Consider the following 5,688-nt stretch of genomic DNA (forward strand, 5'->3'; position numbering starts at 1 on the left):
GGTAGCCACACCAATGGGAGATTCAATTAACACCAATATAATGTACAAATCATGTGTAATAAAGATAGAAGAAAATGAACTGTTGGTTGATTTAATACTCCTAAAAATTCAAGATTTTGAAGTAATCTTAGGCATGGATTGGCTCTCTGCATACCATGCAAGTATTGATTGTTATAAGAAAATTGTTACCTTTAGTATTCCGAATCAACCAGTATTTTACTTCAATGGTGTCAAAGAAGACTCCCCATCATATTTAATCTCTTGTATTCGAGCTAATCGCCTCCTTCGAAAAGGGTGTCAAGGCTTTCTTGCCTATATCAAAGAAGATAGAAAGGAAGAAATAAATTTGGATACCACTCCGGTTATCCGAGAATTTCCCGACGTTTTTCCAAAAGAATTGCCAAGATTACCGCCTGACAGGGAAATTGAATTCTCCATTGAATTATTGCCAGGGGTAGCACCAATTTCTAAGGCACCTTACAGAATGGCTCCTGCAGAACTTAAGGAACTGAAACAACAATTGGAAGAAATATTAGATAAAGGTTTTATCAGGCCCAGTGTGTCACCTTGGGGTGCTCCAGTACTGTTTGTCAAAAAGAGAGATGGGACTATGAGATTGTGTATTGATTATAGACAAATGAACCAAGTGACAGTGAAAAATAAGTATCCATTACCTAGAATTAATGATTTATTTGATCAATTACAAGGATCACAAGTGTTTTCAAAAATTAATCTTAGATCTGGATACCATCAGCTTAAGATTAAAAGTGAAGATATACTCAAGACAGCTTTCAGAACAAGGTATCGCCATTATGAATTTTTAGTTATGCCTTTTGGATTAACTAATGCACCGACTGCATTTATGGATTTGATGAATCGAATCTTTAGGCCCTTTTTGGATAAATTTAATGTGGTATTCATCGATAATATTTTAATTTATTTCAAGAATTAGAAGGAACATGAGCAGTATGTAAGAATGGTATTGCAAATATTAAGAGAAAAGAAATTGTATGCCAAACTTAGTAAATGTGAATTTTGGCTTGAACAAGTGACATTTTTAGGACGTCATATCAAAGGAAGGTCTATCAGTTGATCCTTCAGAGGTTGAAGCCGTTGTTAATTGGAAACAACCAAGTAATGTGACTGAAGTTCGAAGCTTTTTGGGATTGGCAGAATATTACTGAAAATTTGTAGAAGGATTTTCTCGAATCGCAATCCCATTGACTCGATTGACACAGAAAAATGTCAAATTTGAATGGACAAGTGAATGTGATGAGAGTTTTCAAGAACTAAAAGTTCGATTAACTTCAGCATCTATTTTAACTATTCCTGAGGGGAGTGGGGGATTTGTGATTTATAGTGATGCTTCACATAAAGGTTTGGGCTGTGTATTAATGCAATACGGGAAAGTAGTGGCATATGCATCCAGACAGTTGAAAGAATATGAGAAAAAATATCCAATTCATGATTTCGAGCTAGCTGCAATAGTATTCGCTTTGAAAATATGGAGGCATTATCTATATGGTGAGCAATTCGTAATATACACGGATCATAAGAGTTTGAAATACCTTTTCTCTCAGAAGGATTTAAATATGCGACAGATAAGATGGATGGATTTCTTAAAAGATTATGATTGTACAATCCATTATCAATCAGGAAAAGCTAACGTTGTGGCCGACGCTCTAAGTAGAAAATCTACAAGAGTCTTAGCTCATCTAGTGATCCAAGAAATGCGATCGTTAGAGGAAATAGTGGATTGGCATCCAACTCCGTCCATTAATGGTGTGGTAAGTATGATTGCCAATATTAAGGCGGAACCCCAATTAATCCAACAGATTCGATTGGCACAAAAGAATGACCCTCAGCTTATAACAATTATAGAAGAGGTGAAGCAAGGAAAGAGAGATGAATTCTCTATATGTAGTGAGGATTTGCTAAAATTCAAAAGTCGGGTTTGTGTCCTGAATGATGAGAGTGTAAAGAAAGCTATCTTAGAAGAAGCACAACATTCTCGTTATACGATACATCCCGGAAGTATTAAAATGTATTAGGACCTGAAGAAAACCTTTTGGTGGAATAATGTGAAAAAAGTGGTAGTACTATTTGTGTCTAAATGCCTAACATGTCAGCAAGTAAAAGCTGAACATCAAAGGCCCGCTGGGTTGTTGCAGCCTTACCGGTGCCAGAATGGAAATGGGAGCACATCTCTATGGATTTTGTCTCTGGCTTGCCTAGAACAAATTCAGGACATGATAGCATTTGGGTCATTGTGGACTGGTTAACCAAAGCTGCCCACTTTCTTCCGATTCGCACGACGTACCCTTTGGATCGACTGGCTCAGCTGTACATTAAGGAAATAGTGCGGCTGCATGGAGTTCCTGTCAGTATTGTATCGGACAGGGATACTCGGTTTACTTCTAAATTTTGGGCTAGACTACAGTCAGCCATGGGGACGAGACTCACCTTTAGTACTGCCTTTCACCCCCAAACTGATGGACAATCGGAGAGGACCATCCAAACCTTGGAAGATATGCTGAGGGCCTGTGTTATTGACCTTACAGGAAGCTGGGATGACCATTTACCCTTGATTGAGTTTGCTTATAATAATAGCTTCCAAGCCAGTATTCAGATGGCACCATATGAAGCCCTGTATGGAAGGAAATGCATGTCACCCATATGTTGGGACGAGGTTGGTGAAAGAAAGCTTTTGGGGCCAGAAATTGTCCAGATAACCACAGATAAAATAGCATTAATTCGTGAAAGGCTCAGGATAGCTCAGTGTCGGCAAAAGAGTTATGCCGATAACCGAAGGAGAGATCTTGAATTTGAGGAAAGTGATCGAGTTTTCCTAAAAATCTCAGCAATAAAGGGCATTATGAGATTCGGCAAGAAAGGAAAGTTGAGCCCACGTTACATCGGACCATTTGAAATCCTGGAAAGAATCGGAGGTGTCGCTTATAGACTTGCCTTACCACCCGAATTGGTAAATGTCCATAATGTCTTTCATGTATCTTCACTACGAAAATATCAGCCCGACCCATCCCATATCTTAAAATATGAACCTTTACCGATCAGGAAGGACCTATCCATCATTGAGCAGCCAATTTTGATACTGGATAGAAGGGTGCAAGTGTTGCGTAACAAGGAGATTCCTTTGGTCCGTGTATTATGGCAGTACCATTCAAGAGAAGAGTCGACTTGGGAACGAGAAGACGAAATCAGAGAAAAATACCCCTATCTTTTTCAGTAATCAGGTACATAAATTTAGAGGACTAAATTTCTTTAAGGGGCGAAGAATGTAACAATCCTAAAATTTCAAATAGGTGATGGTCTGTTTGAGTAGGATGGTCCTTGAGGACCATCACTATTTTCAAAAGTTTTTACTTTGATTTAAACTTTTGCTTTTGCCTTTGCCTGTTGCTTATGTGTTTCTTGTTGCCTGCTGCTCGCCACGTCCTTTAGCGGACGTGGTTTTCGTATGTTAAAAGCAGATGCTTAACGCGACACCTCAGGTATGAGGTAGAGCGTAATAAAATATTATAATAATACGTTCTAAGAATTTAAATAGGGGAGGTGAGCACTTCTACCCTAGAAAATTTTGAGATCTCTCTCTCTCTAGCCGAATTTTATTGAAGTTTCCTCTCAAATATTTGTGGGTAAGTGACATCGTCTTCCCGAAAATTAGTCTATTTTTAATATATAGTGATATTTCCGTCTAGGATCTTTATTTTATCAGTTTTATGTGTAAGAGACCTCATTGTCTCGAAAAATAATCCATTCTTTTTGAAAATAAAATAAAATAATTATTTCTGCTTATTATCATGAATTTTAGGCACGATAAATTTTATGCGCACACGACCTCATTATCTTGAAAAATAATCTTTTTAATAAAAATTGTGATATTTTATCTATGTTAGAAATTTTGAATGCTGTAAATTAGAAAAATAAATTTATTTATTTTTCTTGTCTATTGTTAGAAATAAATGTGATATTTTTGCTTTTAATAAAATTGTGATATTTCTTTCTACTGTTTTGAATATTTAGACGTTGTAAAATTCATGTCCAAATGACTGCTTTATTATTTAAAAATTGACATTTTTGCAATTGATTAAAGTATTGTTGTGAAATGTTTATTTGTGGATTGATATCCCATAAATTGTGATAATTCCGTATTCTTGAATTTCTATAAGAGTTTTTCTATACATATTAAATTGGCAATTATGCTAGAATGCCTTTACAAACTGCTACCTTTCTAAATTTGAGCCCAAAATATTTGATTGATTATTTTTTAAATGTTATAGAGAGTGACTGTTATTAATGGTTTAAGTGAAATTCATATTAATGATTTCAGTGATATGTTGAGTACATGATATTGCTGCTTTCGAATGTTTAAAGAGATTTAAAAATAATTTAAGTATGCAAGTGGACTCATCCGGTTCGCCGGTGAGGTATAAGTGGACCTATCTGGGACACCGGTAGGGATTAAGTGGACTCATCCGGTACGCCGGTGAGGTATAAGTGGACCTGCAGGGATTAAGTGGACCTATCTAGGACGCCGATAGGGATTAAGTGGACCCATCAGGACGCTGAAGGGGTATATAGGTGACCTACTTGGGACGCCAGTAGGGTATTTTGTGAAATCCTTTGAATTATGTACTGCCGCTAAAAGTGTTATAAGCATTTCAATTACTCGGATTATACTTAATTATGCATTTATTGAAAGTGAAACTGTTGATGCATTTCTGTTAATAGATCTCATTTTGGAAAATATTGATATCTTTCAAACATGATTATTTTTGGGATTATGATGATCACTTACTGAGTAGCCAAACTCATCAAACTATGGTAAACATTTTTCAGGATAACTGCGGATTCATTTTGAGTGCTAGTCAAGATCAACCTTGGAAGATACTGTTGCTGTGTTAGCTTTCTTTATTTACTTTGTAAGACCTCGCCACTGTAAATTTGTCCTATCAATAGATGTATATATGTTTTGCTTGTCACATCTCAGGAATAACAGTATTGTAAATTCTTGGGGTGTGACATAACCAATGGCCCAGATTCAATATTGGCTGATCTGACGGTTACAATCTCATCTCATATTTCAATTTTTATTTTATTTCTACAAATTCTAAATCACTTGAAATTTTAGATGGTCATTCTTCTCATCAAGGTTCACCTCCTAAAAATAAAAAAAACATAATTCACAAAATATAAATTGATCAAAATACCTCATAAATATTTCGGGGTATATTTGTCAATTTATTATTTTTGAATTGTTTTTTTAATATTTTTCTTAGATTCTTCTATTTTTTAAGAATAGAAGCCCCAAATTTTAAGTGATTTAGATTTTTTAAAAAAAATTGAAACTTCAAACACTAAATGAGGTTGTTACCGTCAGATCGGCCCAGATTCAATCTGGGCCATTGGTTGACACTATAGTTATCAGCTTGTCGGCTAACAGAATTTTCCCATAAATATATATATATATATAGAAGATGCTGGGGTGAGCCCACTAGCTCACAGAATAGTATAAGCCCAATGGCCCAGATTGAATCAGAGCCGATCTGACAACCAAGAGTATTTGAATTTTTTTTTTTTTTTTACAAATCCAAATCACTTGAAATTTAGAGAAATAATTTTATCATCAAGCCACACCTAATTAAAATGATCAAAATACCCCCGAAA

This window comes from Amborella trichopoda, chromosome 4 (genome assembly GCF_054954075.1).
Source record: "Amborella trichopoda isolate Santa Cruz 75 chromosome 4, AtrichopodaSantaCruz75HAP2 v2.0, whole genome shotgun sequence".
Classification (NCBI taxonomy): Eukaryota; Viridiplantae; Streptophyta; class Magnoliopsida; order Amborellales; family Amborellaceae; genus Amborella; species Amborella trichopoda.